This window comes from Lagopus muta, chromosome 5 (assembly GCF_023343835.1).
Source record: "Lagopus muta isolate bLagMut1 chromosome 5, bLagMut1 primary, whole genome shotgun sequence".
Taxonomy (NCBI): domain Eukaryota; kingdom Metazoa; phylum Chordata; class Aves; order Galliformes; family Phasianidae; genus Lagopus; species Lagopus muta.
In genome coordinates, this window is record NC_064437.1 from 25,648,836 (window position 1) to 25,668,709 (window position 19,874).

Consider the following 19,874-nt stretch of genomic DNA (forward strand, 5'->3'; position numbering starts at 1 on the left):
TAAGGATGGAGCACAGCTATGATGAAAGGGACTTGGAGGTGCTGGTGGATGGCAGCTGCACATGAGGCAACAGAGTGCCTTCACAGCTAAGAAAGCCAACCAAATACCAGGTTGTATCCACAGCAGCGTGGCCAGCAGGGTGAGGTAGGGATCCTGCTCCTCTGCTCTGCACTGGTGAGACCTCACCTGGAACACTGCATCCAGATGTAGAGTCCTCAGTATAAGGAGAGACAGGACCTGTTGGAGTGCATACAGAGGAGCGCCAGAGAAATGATACAGCAGTGAGAAGCTTGTCCCCAAGCACCAGTGGTGGCAAAGGGCTGGTGTGGAGCTGGGTGCAGGCAGCAGCCAGCTCTGCTGCTCTCAGAAACAAACCAGCTGCCAAAACTGCTTGTCACCGTGGCTGTGTGAGAGGCATGCTGGCACTCATGTACCTCAATAGCATCGTGGGGAAGGCTCAAAGTTAGCTCTGACAAAGCCCGCACACCGTTCACAGCGTAATTAGCACCACTAGTCTAGCTAATTGCTGAGTTTTTCTCCCTCTTCTCTCTCTCCCCCTCCTTTTCTCCAGCATGAAATTTCTCCAGTTATCTTGGTTTATCATCATGGTAGACAGCATGCTAAGCCTGGATGCTCCTTCAGAGAGCTGGTGTCAGGAATAATTACTGCCATAGTAAGCTGATCAGCCCTTCATTATTAGCTGCTGTTGTTGTTACCCGACATTGATTAGTAATTTGTAGCTGCCAGTGTTTTCCTCTGCCCTCAGAGCTGCTGTGTTCGCTGGTTCTGCGCGCTGCTCTGCCAAGGACAAGTGAGCATCTCTCCCCGTGCCCCCTTCCCCTCCCTTCTACATTGCTGTATGCACCAGTCCTCACAGTAAGAGCAGTGCCAGCCCCATTCCAGAGCTGACCCAAGGTCCCAAAGGGCAGCAGTGATGGAGTGAAGAAGCTGTGATGGGACAACATGTGATTTCGGATGGAGAGACTCACAGTGCTGCCCTGCAAGCCCCACAGTACCCAGCACTGCTGAATAGAGGTGTCAGCAGGGAGGCTGCCATAAATATTAACTGCTGGCTCCAGAGCCCCCAAAGGTTTTGGCAGGTGGCTGTTCACGTGCACTGCTGTCTGGGCTATGAGAGGTGGGTGTGGGGAGAAACACAGCACGGGGCCTGCCCTATGGTTAGATGCTCTGGGTTGCGTTATTATGACCAGTTAGCAACTGTTTTAAGTTGCATTAAGAGAATGCTGGGAAGGGGGGAAGGCACCTCCCAGGATGGCTGGGGGTCCTTGATGTGCACAGCCTCCTGTTTGGTGCTGCTTGCCCTGCAGCCAGGTCTGTCTCATGTGTTTTGGCTGCTCCGAGCTCTGCGAGCCGCCTGCCACTGCTTGTTTGCCTCATCCATGAACCAGCTGTGCCCAGCAGAGCAGGGTCAGGAGCAGAAGAAAGTGCTGTAGGTGGGGGGGTGGGTTGGGTATGTGATGTTGGGGGGGGCAAACGTCCCGTTGTCTGCATCCTGACCGTGTCTATCGTGCCATTCATTGAATAAGGTCTATTCCCCAGTGCGGTTCTAAGAAACGCCCACATCTCATGTACAAGCAGGTGATGAGCTCCGAGGGGCCTGTGAGGTGGTGTGGGGGCTGAGCATCCTCCCCTCTGTCTCCAACCATCCCCCATCCCTGCTCCATGGGGACGCTGGCATGCAGCTGCCAACGGGGAAGAGGCACAAAGCCATGCCAGCCTATGTAAACGTTTGTCTGACACAGCGGGTATAAATCAGGCAATGGCAGCCAGAGATACACCCTGCGGAGCCCTTCTCTGCCCAGCGTCCCCACCACACTGAGGGGTGGCAGGGGGCAAAGCTTGATGTCACTTCTTGGCGCTCCGAGAGGACGTGATTCAAAGACGCGGTGACCTCTCCCGGCACGCTGAGCTCCGCCAAGACCTTCGGCCTCGCGTCTGCAGCAAATCGAATGATGTGTGGTGGAGAGCAGGGCTGGGGCTCAGACATCCATCACGGTGGGCCAACCACAAAGAGAGGCAGCAGAAGCCATCTGGAGGCTTCCAAGGCGCCGGGAGCTCCGTCCTGGGGTGTCTCGTCCATTAGCAAGCACTAACCGCGGCTCCGTGCGCAAGCACACTAATGGCTGCCTGGTCTGGACCAGCACTAATTAAGACCAAATAGCGGTTTATTTTTAAAACCCTTTTTTTTTTTTTTTCTTTCTTCTTCTTTTTCCCCCCCAGTTTCTTACCTTCCTTCTTGAATTCACCAGTGTAAAAAAATGCGATGTGATGGTGGGACACCCAGTGAGACTTTTCTTCTGATCAACACACAGAGAATTTTATCATCTTTTCTTCTTCTCCCCAGACAGCTCAAGCTCCAAAGTAGCTCAGGTAGAAAACTGCAAATGACAGAAATTAATCTTTGCTGACAAAAGCTTCCCTACAAACACCGGTCAGGATGTGAGGATGTGCCTGAAGTTGCAGAGCCTGTGTGAGCTCTGCAACTGAAAGGGTGTGGGGTGCACCAGGACGTGCCCCCACCACCCACAGCTGGATGGCCACAGGCAGTGTGCTCACCATGGGGCAAAGTTAACTGTGAATGTTCAGGTGGCAAGAGATGCTGCTTCCAGCCTACCTGTATGGGGCCCCAGCCACTGTCATTGCTTTCAGGCTCTGCTGCACCACAGATGGCAAAGTAACATAGAATCATTAAGGTTGGAAAAGGCATTTAAGATCACCATGTCCAACTCCAACCCACCCCCAGCACTGACCGTGTTGCTCAGTGCCACATCTCCATGGTTCTTGAGCACCTCCAGGAATGGTGACTGCACTACATCCCTGGGCAGCCTGTGCCACTGCATTACTACTCTTTCAGTGAAGAAATGTTTTCTAATATGCAACCTGCAGAAGCAGCCAGGAGCTGGGGCTCTTTGGAGTGGAGTCAGGAGGCCTGGCTGGGAGGAATGTCTTATTTCGGTTGCTTATTTTATTTCTGGGAAGTTGGTAAATGTGGTGATTGATTATCAGCTCGGTGATATTGCCAAGCTTCTTAAGGCTGTCCTTGAGAGTCCCACATGGCACAAAACCAGTGTTTGGCTGTAGAATTGCTAAAGCCAAGTGATCACAAGGCAGCAAAAGGCTCAGAGCCACCTCAGCCAGAACACTGAGCCCCTCCAGAGCCACTGCTCCGAGTGCCACAGCCCAAGAATCCAAACACAGCTTATAGGCTGAGAGCACCTCCCTGGGAGAGCACTGAGCTTCCCCAGCACATTACCCTGGATGAGGGAGCTGCAACTCTCCTGTCTTGCTAGAGGGGAGGGGTATCCCAGATGGTGATGTGAAAGGTGACTCATGCTAATGAGCAATTAACATCCAAGTTACAGCTGATGCTCTTCAGGGAGCAACTTAGAGTAGTTCTTGGGTGCTCATTGGAGCAGCTATCACAAATGCTAGGAGTGACAGGAGTTAAATAGGAAAGGGTGGTAGCTGTAGAGCTTTTCTCTATTCTTTCCTGTTGTAGCTGGGCTGTGCTCTTCCATTTGAGTAGCTGTGTGCTGGGAAGCTGATCTATTTTACTGTACTACGTTGGCAGGTTAGGCACTATCCTTCATTTTGCTTTTGGAGGTGATGCTGGTTCCCATCCTCTGCTGATGTGAGAGCTGTGGGGATAGCCAGGGCTGAGGTTTGTGCTGTTCCCAGTTAAATTACTAGACAAGGTCAAGGGTAGATGTGGCACTGAGGGATATGGTTAGTGGGCACAGTGGTGTTGGGTTGGACTTGGTGATCTCCTGTCTTCTAACCTTAATGATTCTGAGATTTTTATCTCTACGTACAGATGAGCCTTGGTGTGTCTGTGGGCTCTTTCTATGGGTAGTGGGGTCTGGACAGATCACCCAGGTCAAAGCTCAGCTGCGATCTGTTAAGGTCTCTGGACTGTCCCCGAGCAAATGTGAATGTCAGCTCTCTGGGCATCTCTGTTTTGGAACAGGGGCTCTGCCCAACTTGAGATCTGCTGGGATCTGAGCATGTGCTTACAGAGCACTTCGCTGTATCATTAGCACTTTCTTGGGTATGGAAAGCATCTCAGAGCCACTACTGAGCTTTCATATACGCCTCTTTTTGGTGAACTCTTTGGTCAGACCTGGCTGGTGCCTCCCCACAGGACATCACAACCCCTGTAGGAGGAGGTATCTTCCTATGGGTGTGGGGAAGCTTTGCCAGCTCACTTCTCTCCAGTTAGATTTCTAAGAGCAAGGCAAGCCTTCCCACTTACTGGAGCAGGGTAAACTGTTGTCTTCAGCCTTATCAAGCTCTCCCAGTGAAAAAAGCTGGCTGAGTATTGCCCTACCAAGGATTTTCCCAGGCCAATCCAACAGGCAATGCAGAGGGCCTCTAGATGGCAATGTTTCTGTTCAGGAGGCTGGAGCTGCTTTCAGGCAAGCTGTGTAATTCCCTTCTGTGCTGGCTTTGGGGAAGCTCTGAGATTTATTCGGGGCTGAAGTGGAAAGCTTAACACCCTGCTGCCTCTCACTGCTTCCTCAGTGAATATGGCTGGGATTTGGTCACCTCGGGGGACTGTGGTTTAGCAGGTTGGGAGGCAGCTTCCCACCTTCCTTCCCTCCCTCCCTCCCTCCCTCCCTCCCTCCCTCCCTCCCTCCTTCCCTCCTTCCCTCCTTCCCTCCTTCCCTCCTTCCCTCCTTCCCTCCTTCCCTCCTTCCCTCCTTCCCTCCTTCCCTCCTTCCCTCCTTCCCTCCTTCCCTCCTTCCCTCCTTCCCTCCTTCCCTCCTTCCCTCCTTCCCTCCTTCCCTCCTTCCCTCCTTCCCTCCTTCCCTCCTTCCCTCCTTCCCTCCTTCCCTCCTTCCCTCCTTCCCTCCTTCCCTCCTTCCCTCCTTCCCTCCTTCCCTCCTTCCCTCCTTCCCTCCTTCCCTCCTTCCTTCCTTCCTTCCTTCCTTCCTTCCTTCCACGTGAGGATGTTGGCTCAGGCCTGAAGGTGCTGAGAGCTGCCTGTTGGTCTGGGAGGTCCCAGATTTTTGGAGGCGATGGGAGTGCCTTGCTGGGTGCTGATGGTGGAGTGCTTGGCATTGTCAGTGTTATCAAATGCTTGAAGATGGATGACTTCTTCACACTTAGAGCTGCCATGTGCTGTGTCTTCCCTGTGCACAGCTCTGCTCAGTGCCTGAGCGATGGGATGCAGGGACACTGGATGGATGCTTGGATGCTGTACCTGGATTTGTTACCTCTCTGGGATGTTGGAGCAGCAGGTGCTTTCCTTGTCCATCACTGGCAGTGTGGGAACTAACTGGAGAGAAGCCAGCTGTCACTCCCTTACCCCTCAGACATAATCAGATTGAGCAAAATCTGTCATGTTCACACCACAAAGCCCTCTACAGGGTCCTGCAGAAGTAGGGCTGGGTGTTGGGCTGCAGCTCCCAGGGATGTGGAGCTCAGTGACCCCTCAACACACTTGCACTCAGAAGAAGGAGAGGAAGACTCAGAGCTCAGGATGCCTCCCTGCCTCTGAGTGCTGTGAGATGAAGGATGTGTAAGCTGGGATCCTTTTCCCTCTGCTGTCCTCACAACAGCTGGTAAGAAAACACAGCCTTCTCCAAGGTCCCCAGCAAAGCAGGGTAGACAGCAGCATTGTGTTTGACAGAGATCTGAGTAAGAGATCAGGCAAGCAGTTCACACATGTTACAGCTCCTCATAGTTTTATGAATCCAATTACATCCTCATCCTGAGAGGGCCATCTCTGTTTTGAGGACCAGAAATAGAGGCCAGGATCCTGCCTGTCATTTGGTGTGGTGCTAACAGCTGGCGTGGGGCTTCTGCATAAAACACAATGCTCCTCTCCTTGCTTTCCTGAGCTAATACTGAATGGGAGAGACCGCCTGCCTTCCTCCTTTCTCCCTCGATAGCAGTCTTGGTGTGCTCATGCCAGGGCTCTCCAACCTGCTGAGAGCTGCTAAGCCCTGGCCTGGGGGGAGGGCAGCAGCAGTGTGCTGGGCTTCCTCCGTGTCTCCCCAGGAATTCAAGGCTGTTCTCAGGCTATCTCTCGCCTCCAGCTCACGCAAAGCGTTTTCTGCCAGTCCTGCACCTGCAGCACTGAAGACAGCTATAGTCATGCTGCAGTGGGCATGGACAATTGATTATAACTGGTCGTAGATTACCTGGAGCAATGCTATTAAATTTAATACAGTTCTCTGCTGGCTCTTTGGGCACAGCCTTGGGTTGTGTAACTGACATCTTGTTGCAAAGCATTTTGGGGACATTGCTAGGGGCGGGAGGCAAAGAGATTCAGCTGCAAAGCGGGAGAAGGAGATGAGTTTCTGTTGAGATTTATTTCCTACCCAATAATTGCCCAGAAAGGCTGTGTAAACCTTCTCTGTTTGTGGAACAAATACTGCAAGAGTTACTGCTCTGACCTTTTTTTCTTTTCCGCTGGACAATTGTCTGTGCCCTTGCTATTCAGAAGCCTTGATGTGCTGCTAGCAGATTTATGCCTCGTTGAAACCCACCTCTTATTGCCTCTGAGCTGATTGGGGGAAAGGAGACTTGTTCGCTGGAAAAGAAACCCACTGCAATGTGCCATGCATGCCAAGTCAGGGTGGGAGCTTGAAAGAAGAATTTGGAATCCTGACCTCTTTTCCTCATCCGCTGCTTATCTTCTGTCACTGAGTCAGCTGGGACAGGTGGGTGACCAGCTCTGAGCAGGATCTCTGTAGGGTTTGGGCAGGTACCTGGTTAGCAAGCCGAGCTGTGATGGGATGGGTTAGGGCTGAGTGCATTTCCAGGGAAGGGCTCTTCAGTGTGAGAATCCTGCCCTGGCTTCACAAAAGCTTGTGGTGAATCCCCATGTGAATGCTCTTCCCATTGATTTGGCAGCTGTTAAATTTGGGAATAAATCCACCTTCCTTGGCAGCACTAGTAAATCAGCAGAGGCATGTCCAGCAGGAGCAAAATGTGCTGTTTGTGTGTGGCTCAGGGCTGTGCTGAAGAGGAGCTGGCACTGGAGCTGTCTGGAGCAAACCTTTGAGCTCCCAGTAGTTTGTTGATGCTTTTGGAGGGCCTCCACTGCTCTGTACCTCTCTGATAGAGATGCTAAGTGGCCCTCTTCCCTATATATCAGCATGGAGCTGGTAAGCCAGCAGGGCTGTGTGGTGGCCAGAGAGCCTGGAGAGGCTGCACGAAGGCCACTTGGAGTCACTGAAACTTCCCTTGGATGCTGCACAGGAGCAGATGTGCTCACAAAACCAGCTTGGCTCCTCATTGACGCCGAGCCTTTGCCACCGAGACTGCCTGGAGCCTTGGAGCCTCCACCCTCCTGCCAGCAAGCAGGGACAGTTCTGCCTCAAAGTTTGATTCCCGGCAGTTTCAGATCTCTGGTAGCTGGCAAATGTCAGCCCTCATTAGGGAGTGTGTCGCGTGGGTGTGCTTCTCCTCGTGTGCAAACCTGTTGGAGGCTGCTGCTGTTACACTGCGTGTCTAAGCAGGAATCGAGCCCCATACAGATGGATGTGTGTGTATATGTGTGCATGTGCTTTCTGCAGGTGATGGGAGAGTGGAGGGTGTGGGTTTTAATCCAAGTGTGTGGGCAGCTCTGCTGATGCTGTTTGTCAGCTGGAATCCCAGCGCAGGGCTCTGCAGCATCCGTCGCGGCTGCTTTTTCCTTCTGTCACGTTCAGAGGGAGGGAAGATGTAGCTGAGTCTTGCAATAGTAGGTCAGAACATAGCGCAGCACCAAAGATCAGAGCAAAAGCTTTCTTGTACAAACACATGGTTTTATTCATCCTGTTATTTTCTTTATCAAATGCTTAATGCTCTCACAGAGGAGCTTTCAGCTGCGGGGAAAGCAGAGTCTTGCTGGTTGGGAATTGGTTAGAATGGGTCACGGCTATGGAAAACAGATCCGGGCTGTGGTTCTGGCCTGGGGCACGGCTTTGGAAATGGTCTGCTCCATACCGCTGGCCTCTTGTCCTCCAGATCTCTGGGAAGACCTGCAGAAACAAAGCAGGAGCTATCAGTGTGTGTGTGCGCAGCATGATGGCACCCCCTGAACATCCCTGACACAGCGAGATGATGGTCGGGCTGTGAGCAAGGCTTGTTGTGCAGCTGTTTCTGGGTGGGTTACAGGGTGTAACCTGGTATGGGCGCTGTTTTAGCCAGACAAAGCTCTGCTTGAGATTCTTCAGTGCCCAGCTGTGCAGACAGCTTATTTTTAAGGTCTCGTTTGAAAGATGTCAGCTCCCCCTCCCTACTCTTCCCCAGGCAGCGAGAGCAGAAAACTAAATTTATCTGCATCGGGACAGAGAGAGCTGGAGTACAGCAGGCAGGCACTGCTCCAGATCTGCTGGACAGAGCGAGCAGCACACCTCTGCCTGCCTGCCTGTCTGTCTGTCTCTGAGATGCTCCGGGTGCTGCTGATGCTGCCGTGGCAATGAGAGCTGCATGGTGTTTTCCATTCCAGCCCCTAGGTATCAGAATATATGGTTGGTTTACCTTGTGGGGGTGAAGCATGGGTCAGAAAGAACCCAGGGTGGATGTGGACGGGTGTGAGTTGGGTTGGCTGCTGTGTGCCTGAAGGACAGGAGGCTGCCCAGTTCCAGTCCCTTCATGTTCCCAATGAGGCACATGCTGTGTCTGGGGACATGGGCATTGAATATGGGGGTAGGATCCATCCTTTTTCACCTCTCTCCTGCTGTTCAGAGCTTGTCCTTTTTGTTGTGCCTCTGCGTAGGCATCTTTTCCTAAGGAAGCAAGGGGTAGAAGTAAAAAATGAAAGCTTTCAGTCTGGAGTACAGCTTGACAGGAAGGCTAAATGGTGGCGAGAGGCATATCTGACAGTCCTGTGTGTCCCTTCTGTTTCAGATGGCTTCCATTGCTCCCCCCCCAGGCTTTTGTTTCCAGGCAAAGAGGAGAATGCTTAATTCATCTCTCACAAGCTGTTTTGATTCGGCAGTTTGGCCAAGGCTTAAAGCCAACTCTTTCAGGGGCTTGGGCTGCTAGTCAAGATGCTTTCCAACACATGTAATGAAGCAAGAAGTTGTTATTTTATTGCCTTGAGGAACCTAGGCAGGAGGATGCAATGGGGAAGGCCCATAGGAAGGGTCAGTGCGCCGGCTTGTTTGCAAGAGTTGGCTCTGTGCTCTTCAAAGCCAGTTAAATCCATCCTTAGCTGATGTCCTTAAAAGAACCTGTAACCAAGAGCAGAAACCCAGTTGGAGGTGAGCATGGGAGAGCTGTGTGGGGACAAAGATGAGAGGTGATGGTGTTAAGTTGTGCCAGGGGAGGTTCGGGTTGGATATTAGGAATCATTTTTTCTCTGAAAGAGTGGTGAGATTATTGGAATGGGCTGCCCAGGAAGGTGGTGGAGTCACCATCTCTGGACGTGTTACAGAACCATAGAGATGTGGCACTGAGGGATGTGGGCATGGTGGGGGTGGGCTGGGGTTGCATTTGGTGATCTTGGAGGGGGGGGGGGGCTGTCTTCCAACTTTAATGATTCTATGACACCTAAAGGGCAAGCTGCCCTGGCAGAATTATGTTCTCTTTCCAGGCTTGCTGGCTGGGATGAGCAGACAGCAGCTCGCCCACCTGGGGCTGTTATGTGGATTGTTGGGAGCTGAAGTGGTGCTTAGTGCCATGTTAGCACCATGTGCTGGAACTCCAGCTCCCTGCCTTCCTGCATCACAGTGCACCGAGTCCGTATTGAATGGAAAGCGTCATTGCTATTCTTCTTTCAGTCCTGCAGCTGTTGATGTTTTGAAGTTAAGAAAACATTTAAATGATTAAAAAAAAAAAAAAAAGTTACAGCCTTGCCTTATCAAGGGAGCTTCTAATGAGCAGAAAGGGAGGGGGAGCAGACAGGGGAAGGGCAGCAGAGACTAACAGCCTGGCAGAGCACTTGTCATCTTGACAACACAATAAGTTTCAAACTGGGCTCGCTCCTGATGCTTGCCTGAAGGTATATTTAACAAGTGCGGGAGACGTTGGAGCAGGATGGTGCACCTTTGAGCCCAAGAAAGGCTCGGAGGGGGGTGGCAGAGTTTGGGAAGGAAGGAGATCAGCTCTGTATGGAAAATGTGCATCCTTCCCCTCCTTCCCTGCCTGTGTGAAGGCAGGCTGAAGGCTGTGCTCGCAGCTTGGTGAGAGGATACTAATGAAGCGTGAAGCGGCTGTGCGCAGTGGCAGCTCCCGTGCTATCTGCCACCAGCCTGCCCACTGCTTTCATTCTTGTGGTATTTGCATGTTGTCTGTGTGCTGTTCGAAGAACAGAAATGCAGGCTCTGCTTTGAAGCAAACAGGCAGGGCGGGGGCTGGAATTGTGATGCTCAGCCCCCAGCCCCTCTCACCCCACTGCTCCCAGTGCATGTCCCACCTCCCTCACACCCTCTCCAGCTCACCCTTTCGCATCAGAGCTATGCTGTCTCTCCTTGCCCAGATCCCCATTCTTTCCCCCCCCATAGCACTCCCAACACCGGAATGCCTCCACTAGGTCCTTGTTGGCTTTCTGTCTCTATGCTCTGTGCTGTGGGATTTCAGACACCCGGATGCCAGATGTTTCCCTGAATCCTAAGGTGGTCCCTGAAGGCTGGGTTTGTGTGTTGCACACATGCTATATGTGTGCTGGAGCAGAGGGAAACCTGTCTGTAAACTCACCTGCTGCCAACGTAGGCTTGCAAGGGTGGGTGTGCGAGGGGGAAGAAGGCTCGTTCTATATTGTGAGATGTTCCTCCAGTAGAGCTTATGGGGTCACATTGACACTGGATGATGCTGCAAATGGGCACGTTTGGTATCTTCTATTGACTTTCGGGCATTTCTGAGAAGCCAGCCCAAGGCTAGGAGGCCAAACAAGCTGGGATGAGACAGAGAATGAAGCTTGCTTTGTGTTTGTGCCTGTGCTTGGAGCTAGGCAGATGCCATGGGAAGAAAGGCCAAGAGAAGCATGGCCAACCCCAGGCAGATACCTGACAGCTGGAGCCTTCTCAGGCATTGAGCTTCAGTGTGCAAAGACAGAGCAAAAGCAAACCCCGCACTTGTGCTGGCATTGCAGAACAAAGCCAGCCACCTTCCCAGAAGAGCAGCACTGGAATACAGTGTTAGAAACTGAAGCGGGGGCTCTGCCCATGTGTCTTGCCTGGAAATGGGTGTATGGTGGGATGGGAGGGGGATATTTGTCCAGGCGCATTCCTTGTGGCAATATGGTTTTATCTTCCTTTCCAGATCGGTTTTCTGATATACGAAAATGTTGACATTCCTCCCACAGGAGAGATTTAGCTGAGGTCCTTAGCTGGTACAAATCAATCAAGCTCTAACTTACAAAGCACCCTGTAGGGACGCAGCTTTGATAGGAGCCTTCCTTCCGAAGTTTGATGTGATTTCCTTTTCTTCCAGCCACACAGGTGCCTCTTTCTATCATGGAAATAAAAGCTGTGACACAGCCTGGCAGAGCCCAGGAGCTGGTCCCAACCTCTCATCCCATCCTTGTGCCCTCCATCAGAAGACTGTGAGTCATCACCTCTTGGCTGCACTGCTGTTGTAATTTTTTTTTTCTCCTCCTCATCCCCCCTCACCCAGGCTGGGGTGAAGAAGTGAGAAAGCAAATAGGAATAAATACCTCCAGCCATAAAAGTGAAATAAATCAATACCTCTTCTCTGAAGCCAGAGATGCTTAATAGGCAAGATCACTGCCAGATTGTAAAAAATGTGTTTAGTGTGCGGCTGGGGCAAGTTTAACCCTTGGACATAAACAGCAGAGCAGCTTCTCTCACCTCTGAATTAAATAACTTTAACTGCAGAGGACTGTGATTAATAGAGGTGCCTCTGGATGGGACATGCCAGGTATTTGTGCTTGTGGATCATCTTGGTAAGTGCCTGGGAGGGAGGCACTTACCTCTGCACTCCCTTCTGCACGTGCAGTGGTTCTTTATTCATGAAGGGACAGCTGTTTGCTGGGATTTCAGATGCCTGCCCGAGGCATTAAGGTTTTCCACGCTTCCTCCTGCCATTCTGTGGGGATGTGGAAGGAGCACAAGTGAAGTGAGTCAACTCTTGGTGCTGTCTATGCTGGAAGGAGCTGGGAGATGCTCATGTCCCTGATGTTCTGGGCTTTCCCAGTGCCCAGATGGAGCTGTATCAGCCTCACTGTGCTGAGGGAGTGAGAACGTCCTGGAGGGATAACCCATCTTGGGGTCATGAGGCACCAGAACGATGAGATGCTGCCCATGTTGGAGCAAATAGAATTGTAGGAAGACCCAGTGAGGTGTTTCTGCCAGGCTGGTGGGGTACATTAGCACTGTCACTATCTAACTTGGTGAAATCCAGCCTGGACGCCCTTCCTGGGAGACTGGCAGCAAGCAGAAGTCTCCTTTGTGAGCAGAAAGCTTCTGATCCCACCTCTGGTCGTGAAGCCAGGAAGCCCTGTGCCTGCTTTAAGGCAAAGCTGAGCTGAAGTGATTAGTGATGTGACTCCAGCTCTGCTCAGAAGCTGGATGCAGGGTCATGGGGTTTCTTGCTGGTCTTATTTATGACAGTCCGTGTGCCTTTTGATGGGGCTGAGAGCTCAGCGGTAGCCAAGATATTTCAGAAGAGGATTAGGGTCAGTTTCCTGCAAAGCCTTCCTGCACCTCGGTAAGCTGTTTGTTCTCCTGGCACACGCTCACGCTCAGTTAAGTGCTGCCTGGCATGCGAATGTTTTCCTGAACTACGGCAGAAGTGTTTTGCTGCGAGGAGCCACGTGATGGAAGTTAACTTTGTGTTGAAGAGCGCTGGTGCCAGGGGCATCTGGCACAGATCTTGCAGCAGCAGCTGGCTTTGTGCTAGGGGAAGGCTGTACTGGGAAGGGGGATCCTGGAGGTGCTTGCATAGGTTTTTATTTTCATGCTCAGAGCAAGTTACATCTGTGGCAAGCAGGGGTTATTGCCATAAGGCAATTTTTGAAGTAGGAAAAAAAAATGCTATTCCACGTGAGCATGGTTATGCTCTATCCCCATGAAGCATACTCATCTTGGCTGGAACAGGTTAAGCAGATTGAGGTCTGTATAAAATGGATGTGATCCACTGTATCACTTGTGCGAGGACTTCTATATGGGCAGGAAGGGAGAAAGGTTGGTCTTCTGACAGAAAAATAGAACTTTCACAAGTGTGTGAGTGATGCCTTGCTTCCACCTTAGAATCATAGAGTCATTAAGCTGGAAAAGCCCTCTAAGATCACCAAGTCCAAACCCAGCCCACCCTCACCATGCCCACTGACCACCACAGTGCCATATCTCCGCAGTTCTTGAGTGTCTCCAGAGATGGTGACTCCACCACCTGCCTGGGCAGCCCATTCCAATGCTTGACCACTCTTTCTGAGGAAATCCTTTTTCCTACTATCCAACCTGATCCTTCCCTGGCACAACTTAAGATTGTTACCTGCTCTGGTTAACTGGATGGCAGCTCCTTCCACTCTGACCGCCTTCAGGTATTCGATTCTGGACTTTCAAGTCCTTCGAGTTAGAGCAGAAACAATCCTCCCTGATGGTTCTCCACACCTGAACCTTTTGTTCTCAGCCCTTCATATATGTGCAAATGATGAATGATATTCTCAAGTGAGCTCTGTAGGAGCCTGCTGCCTACAGGGCCCAGTCCTTCAGGTGAGAGCCCTTTTGCATGACCTCACGTGCACCATTCCTTCCTTCTCCCTTCTTCTACCTCATGCTTGGGAGAAAATGCTCATCATGTTGCCCTGCGAGCTGTTGGTGGAAATCTGGCTGTGGAAGAACTAGTAAATTGCTTTTGTGCCCGTGGTAAGCAAAGTGCTCCCTGTGCAGTAATCAATCCACCACAAGCTCCTTGGCTGAAGGTGATCACCCAGATTTTATGGAGTGTGGAGTGTTTCCCTGGAACGACCCTTATGTGCTGCGGTGCCCACAAAGTCCCCTCCACCCTGTGGCACAGAACAGCTGCCCGTGGGGCACAGAGAAATGCTTTGTGGAGGAGAGCTCTGAGCACTTCAGGTTCCTCGGTGTAAAATCAGAGTGGCAGGTAAATCCTGGAGAAATAAAAGGAACCTGATGAAATTAACCCAGGACCGCGTGCGGGAGATGGGGAACCTTTGTGCTGTGTTTAGTCCTCCCTTGTGGCTCCCACATCACTGCAGGTAATTTTTCAGCTTGCTGCAGTCCAACCCAGCAAGGATCCTTGTTGATTAATGCTAACGAGGGACTGGCTCTTTGATGGTCTGGAAGTGCCACGGTGCTGCTGTGTTTCCTGAAGTGGTATAAGAAAGCTGTGTTTGCAGGCTTTTCAGGATGCCTGTTGGCAAGCTTCTTGGCATGCTGCTGTGGGCATGAGGGTTGGGGAGAGTGGTTCTCCTCAGTGCCTGTGAGACTGGGCAAGCTGTAGGTGTCAAGAAATGTATAGATGTGGTACTTAGAGACATGGTTTAGTGGGCAATATTGGCAGTAGGTGGATGGTTGGACTGGATGTGGATAATACTGAGAGGTCTTTTCCACCATTAATGATTCCAGGACCTAAGCTTTGGCTGCATGGGGCCAGAGCACCCAGCTGCTATATGTGGGTGAAGGATGCTGGTGGGGGAAGGGAGCAGCTTAGCTTCCTTTGGCATCCAAGCATGGATTAAGTGGAGCGTTCCTTGTTAGCTAATTGAAACAGTCAAAATGTCAAACGCGGCATTTCAATAATAGTGATGTTAGGAGCTTTACGTTTTTATTTCTTTCCCTCTCTCTTTTGTGTTGCGCCTTCAAGACATGGGGACATAAGTCTATACCAAAACCCTCTTAAAGAAGGGTTTTGGGGGGATGGGGCAAGGACAGAAGCAGCTTTAATCCCCTCCAATTCCGACATTATTGTGTTTCAGCAAATATTTTGCAATAGGATTTTCAGGCTGAACTTCAAACAGGCAAATGCCTCACTCCAGTGACTTGGGGAGCTTTGCAAATTTAGGAAAGAAAATGAAGATTGTTTTAGCTGACATTTAAACCTTTTCTCTTCTTTTCCTGGCCTGTCAGGAAGCTTCATACACTTTGGGTCAGATGCTCTTTCCCTGAAGAGGAGGAGGATATTTATAGCCGGGTAAGGCTGTAATGGGGAAGTCTCCAGGCTGCTATACCTGTCAGATAAAGTTACTTATGGACCCAATGGTAACAGCCCGCGTGGAGCTTGCTACAGGAGGAGAGAAGGTGGGGTCTGAGTTTGGGGCACAAGGGGGTTCCCAGCCCAGGTAATTTGGCTGAGGTCCTGGAGGCTGGAGGAGGCTGGGCTGAAGCATGGCACTTTTGGGAAAAACACTATGGTTGGTATGTTACCCTTCTAAAATCTGGGGAGTGCTGGGGGGAAATGACGCAGTGAGATCACTTCTCCCACTTGAGGGGGCTTTAACTAGAGGTGCTGACCCCAGGGGTGGCCCTGTGCAAGTTCTCATGATCCCTGCGATGGAAAGTGACAAATCCCATCCGCTGAGAGCCCTCTGATGTAGTGTTCCTGCCATCTGCCCACCCCGGTGGATGCTAACAAGCTAGTAGATCTAGACCCGCTGTGCCTTGATACAAAGATTTATTTTTAGGACCTTGATATTTAAAATGATCTGTTATAATTTCATGCTTAAATAGCACTAAATAATGCTCCCTGTTTGCACAGTGTAATTGGAAGAGGTGAATAAACCAAACAAACCAGTGATGACTGTGCTTCCTTAGTATTTTCAAACTGAAACAAACAGTAAAAAACAAGGGCTTGGCCAATTTAGCACTTCAGGGGTATTTTCTAGCTGGAATTCCACTTCTTCATTTTCACAGGCCAAGAAACACAGGAGCTTTAAAGAGCCGGTGGCTTCTTGCCAATGAAAGCTCTGTTGGTCTTAGACTTGAAATAAAATGGGAAAAAAAGAAAAGGAAACTTACTGTGTTTTTTTTTCTGGTTTGTTTTTTAGGAGCTGGCAGAGCTAATGACTCTGGAAGTGCCTTGGGACAGTATGTGAGTGCAGAAAAGGCTTAGGAAATATGCAGCAAGTTCATTTAGGCTCCTTTCTTGCTTCTCAAATCTTGAAGCTCCTTTATTGCTGCTTTATGTCAATTTGACACTGCTTGATTTCACCGTTGCTCTTGATTTTACTGTGATGGCATTGCAGCGTTCGGTCCCACACTGGTCCCATCTGCAATGTCTCACGTAATCTGCGTGGGGATTTGGGCAATCGAATTAAAGCTGCTACATTCAGATGGCCCTATTAGGGAGTAGGAAGCTCAGGCTGAGCTGATGTTACCTATGTGTGGAAACACAGGTGTAGTGTTGTGCCAGCGAGGAGATGCTATGATTAGTCATGAGTGTGGTGTGTTTCCTTCTGGAAAATTGCCACTGGAGTGTGAGCATAGCCTGGGCCGCTTAAGCTTCTACATGTTAACTAATCAATGCATCTTTAGCTGGAAAGATCCCTCCCAGCAGAGGGTGTGAGGAACTTTTCCCTATATGCCCATATGCTTGGTCATCTCATAGAGCAATGCTTCTCAGGGCTGGGAGCTGTCAGTGCTCTGCCTGTCCCTGCTGAGACCTGGCTTCATTCTCTTGCTCTCAGAGGCAGGGACCAGCCAGTGTGCCCTGTCCCAGCTGTATGCTGTGAAGTGCACCATGAAGCTGGGGACGTGGGAAGGTGCAGACACCTCCCTTTACCAACTCCTGCTCCTCCAAAACTCCCTCCTGCCACACTGCTGCTTCCCTCCCTGTCCTGAGCCTCTATCGCATCCTTGCATCACGTGCCCCATCCCCTGCCCTGGAGGGGACAGCTGCTCCCATCTCCCCCCAAGCGTTTCTCCACGTTCCTCTCCCTCTGCTCCCGCAGCTCCATGCGCACCGTGGCTCTGTTTGTGCCCACATTAGCATTTCTGCTGACTGCAAGGATCGCTTTAATTTCATGGGTGTCATTTCCTTCAAGAAATCTCTCTCTGAGCAGCAGCCCGACGAATGCCTGATAAAACATATTTTCCTACGGTAATGATTTTATGGACCCATAAGTCATGAATTTATTATGATCTCAGCCCCTGCTGCTGATTGCTGTAAAATGCAAAGTAATTAACAGCAAGCGGTAGCAGCTATTCCCACCTGGTAGCGTGTTCTTGGGTACGCTGATGGGTTTGATTAAAGTAATGGCTAAAGTGTACAGCCCGGCTGTAAAATATTAGCATGATTAATGCAGTATCCTAAATAAGAAACAAAACGAATGGGCATGGTCTAAAGAATTAAAAAAAATATATAGATATTCCTTTCCTTCCCTCAAGCTATTGTTCTGGCTCATTTATGCTTTCTTTTCTGTTAAATAATGTATAGGCATCAGGGCCAGGGGGCACGCTAGAGATGCATATTGCAGTTTCATAACATCTTAAGTGCTCGTGTTAATTTTTCACTCCTCCTTTCTTTTTCCCCTCAACCTGCCATCTCCCATTGGATAGGGGGAGAAAGACAATCAGGTTTTCTGGACTTGGCTCCAAGTCAGATGTGATTTGATTTGGATTGCAGACAGCCCGAGGAAGCGGCTCGGAGGCATCTTGAAGACTTGGATCTGGTTTCTGGCCTCGCAGAATGAAAATCCGGAGACTGTGCTCACATTTCTATGGCTGGGGGTGATCTTCGTTCTGTGGCAGGAGCCTGGAGCCCGTAAGTTTTTCACACATGAACAATAACCACGTGTCCATCCACAGGCTGTAGCGCTTCCACTGGGAGAAGAGTGCTTTTTCTTCTCTTTCTTGAGCAGCTTAGAAGTCAAGCAATGGCTGGGTTTGAGTAGAAAAAGAAATAAAATAGCTGAAATAAGGCTCAGGATACAGTAAGTCATGTCAGACTTCTCTTTTTCTCCTCACCCCCCCGCCAAAAGCACGCAACGTTTGATTTCTATTACATGGGATTTTTCAGTGAGAAAGATCAAAAACTGCTTGAATTAAGGGGGCTGAGAATAAAGAGTAAAATAGGCATTTTTCCATGTCCAATTTCCAAGAAAATTATTTGGAAATGAAGAAAATACTTGTTTGCCAAAAAAAAAAAAAAGGGCTTTTTTTTGACCTATACATTTTGATCAGCTTCTCTCTTTAAATTTCTAAAGATGCATCCACCAGTGTCACCTAATTCCCTCTGATCTGCCTCTAACTTTTCAGCTGTATTGATCTGCTCTGGTTTATGAAGCCACCGACTATTGGAAAAAAGAGTTTATAAATAACTACAGGCTTCCATATCACAAACGTTCCAGCAGGGCTGCTTTTGTTTATCGCACAACACACATTTTTGGAACTTTTTCTTCGCTGGGAGATTGCAAGGGAGCTTGGAGTGCCAGTGTGGCTGCTGCATTGTACTGTATTGTACTGCGCAAATGGCGTTTCCCCCCTTGGGACGGAGAGGTTTCTAGGTTTGTTTTTGTAGATAAGATATAAACTCTGCAGTGGTTCTGCTAATAAATACAAGTAGCCTGAAGCTCCAGAATATGTCTTGTTGGTCCCTCCAGTAATTTGACAAAGTATCCTTGCAGCAACCTCCTAAAAGTACAAGATGAAAAATGTCGGTGATCCTGCGGTATCTGGGATGGCTGTTGCAAGGGGTGGCCATGCACAGGGGACAGTTCTCTGCTAGCACTGGTGTGGGGTCTTGATATCTCACGTGTTCAGCAGTAGTCAAAGCCAGAGGTAATAAGTGCTCCCAGGGGAGAGAAAATGAAGTTCTCTCTCTAAAATTGCCACCGCCGGAGTGGCGATTATCCTTTCTGGAAGGATATAGGAAACATCAAAAAAGGTAGAGATTGTGATCAAAGGTATAGGGGGGTACTTCTGAGTGAGGAGAGATTAAGCAGATTGGGATGTGTCAATTTAGAAAAGAGGCAGCTAGGAGAGGATATGATCAAGGCATCACGCAGTCCAGAGTGGAACAGAAGAGGTGGCACGGATGGTTGTTTGCCATGAATCAAGAGGGTTACCCGGTGAACTCATTAAGCAGAAGGTTCAGAGCAAACGAAGGGAAGCACATTTTCCTGAAGTGCATAATTACACATATAATTCATCACCGTGGGCTGCTGTGCTGTCCGGAAGGGCAATGTGGATGTGAAGTGGGAGCAGGCTGGTGGGGAAGGCAGATCCCAGAGGGTCACTGGGCAGAACTGAAGGATGCAATGGTGCCACAGCACGCACCCAATGGGCAGGGGGAGGTGGATCCTTTCCATCTCATTTAGGTATCGCTGCAGTCGGTTTGCACGGCCGCAGGTCATGTTTGGAAGGCTTTCTCAGCAGCAGCAGCACACACGCACACTGCTAATGATATTTGAGGAGTCGTTTCTGTGGGAGACTCAGGAGCCAGGCAGCTCTGCAACCCAGCCCATTAATATTTTTAAAAGGAAGCCTCCATCCTGCAGGAGCTGCTGCGGCCACTGGAGATCTGCCAGAACCGTATCCCAGATTGCATCCGCTTCAACCGTTAGATCTTTCCCTCTCTCCTTTCATCCACCCCTTCCCCTTCCCTCCTGGAGGGACCTTCTATTGCTATTCCATCCAGAGCGCACTCTACTTACGGCCTTTTGTGCTGGGAAGTTATGCACAAGGATCACTCGGTGTTTAATTTTTCCCTTTCTCCTTTTGGAGCTAATCACCCCGATGAAATTGAGCTGTAAGACAGCTGACAGCGTTCAGATTGAGCCCAACGTGTGTGCTCCGGGTTCTCGCATCACTAAAAATGAACACAGACAGCTGCAAAGCGAAAGAGATGGCGCTCGGCCTTGTTTAAAACGCGCTCACACAGCAGCGCGAGCAGCCTGAACAAAAGCTGCCTGTCTCCTCTCGGAGGCGGGTGAAGGAAGAAGTTATTGGGCTTGATGTGTCTCCCAGCTCCCCCCTCCCCACCGTCCGTGGCTGTGT

General features: G+C 50.3%; 1 long non-coding RNA gene across 2 annotated transcripts; it reads left to right on the forward strand.

Annotated features, from left to right (window-relative positions):
• Positions 1-3,506: 3,506 nt before the first annotated feature.
• LOC125693623 (uncharacterized) lies at positions 3,507-18,432 on the forward strand. 2 transcript variants are annotated; one of them, XR_007377183.1, is made up of 6 exons: positions 3,507-3,592; positions 6,470-6,689; positions 15,009-15,072; positions 15,926-15,969; positions 17,503-17,640; positions 18,135-18,432. It is a non-coding gene; the product is annotated as an uncharacterized LOC125693623 (long non-coding RNA). The 2 variants fall into 2 exon arrangements; XR_007377184.1 differs by having other exon boundaries at positions 3,525-3,682.
• Positions 18,433-19,874: the final 1,442 nt, after the last annotated feature.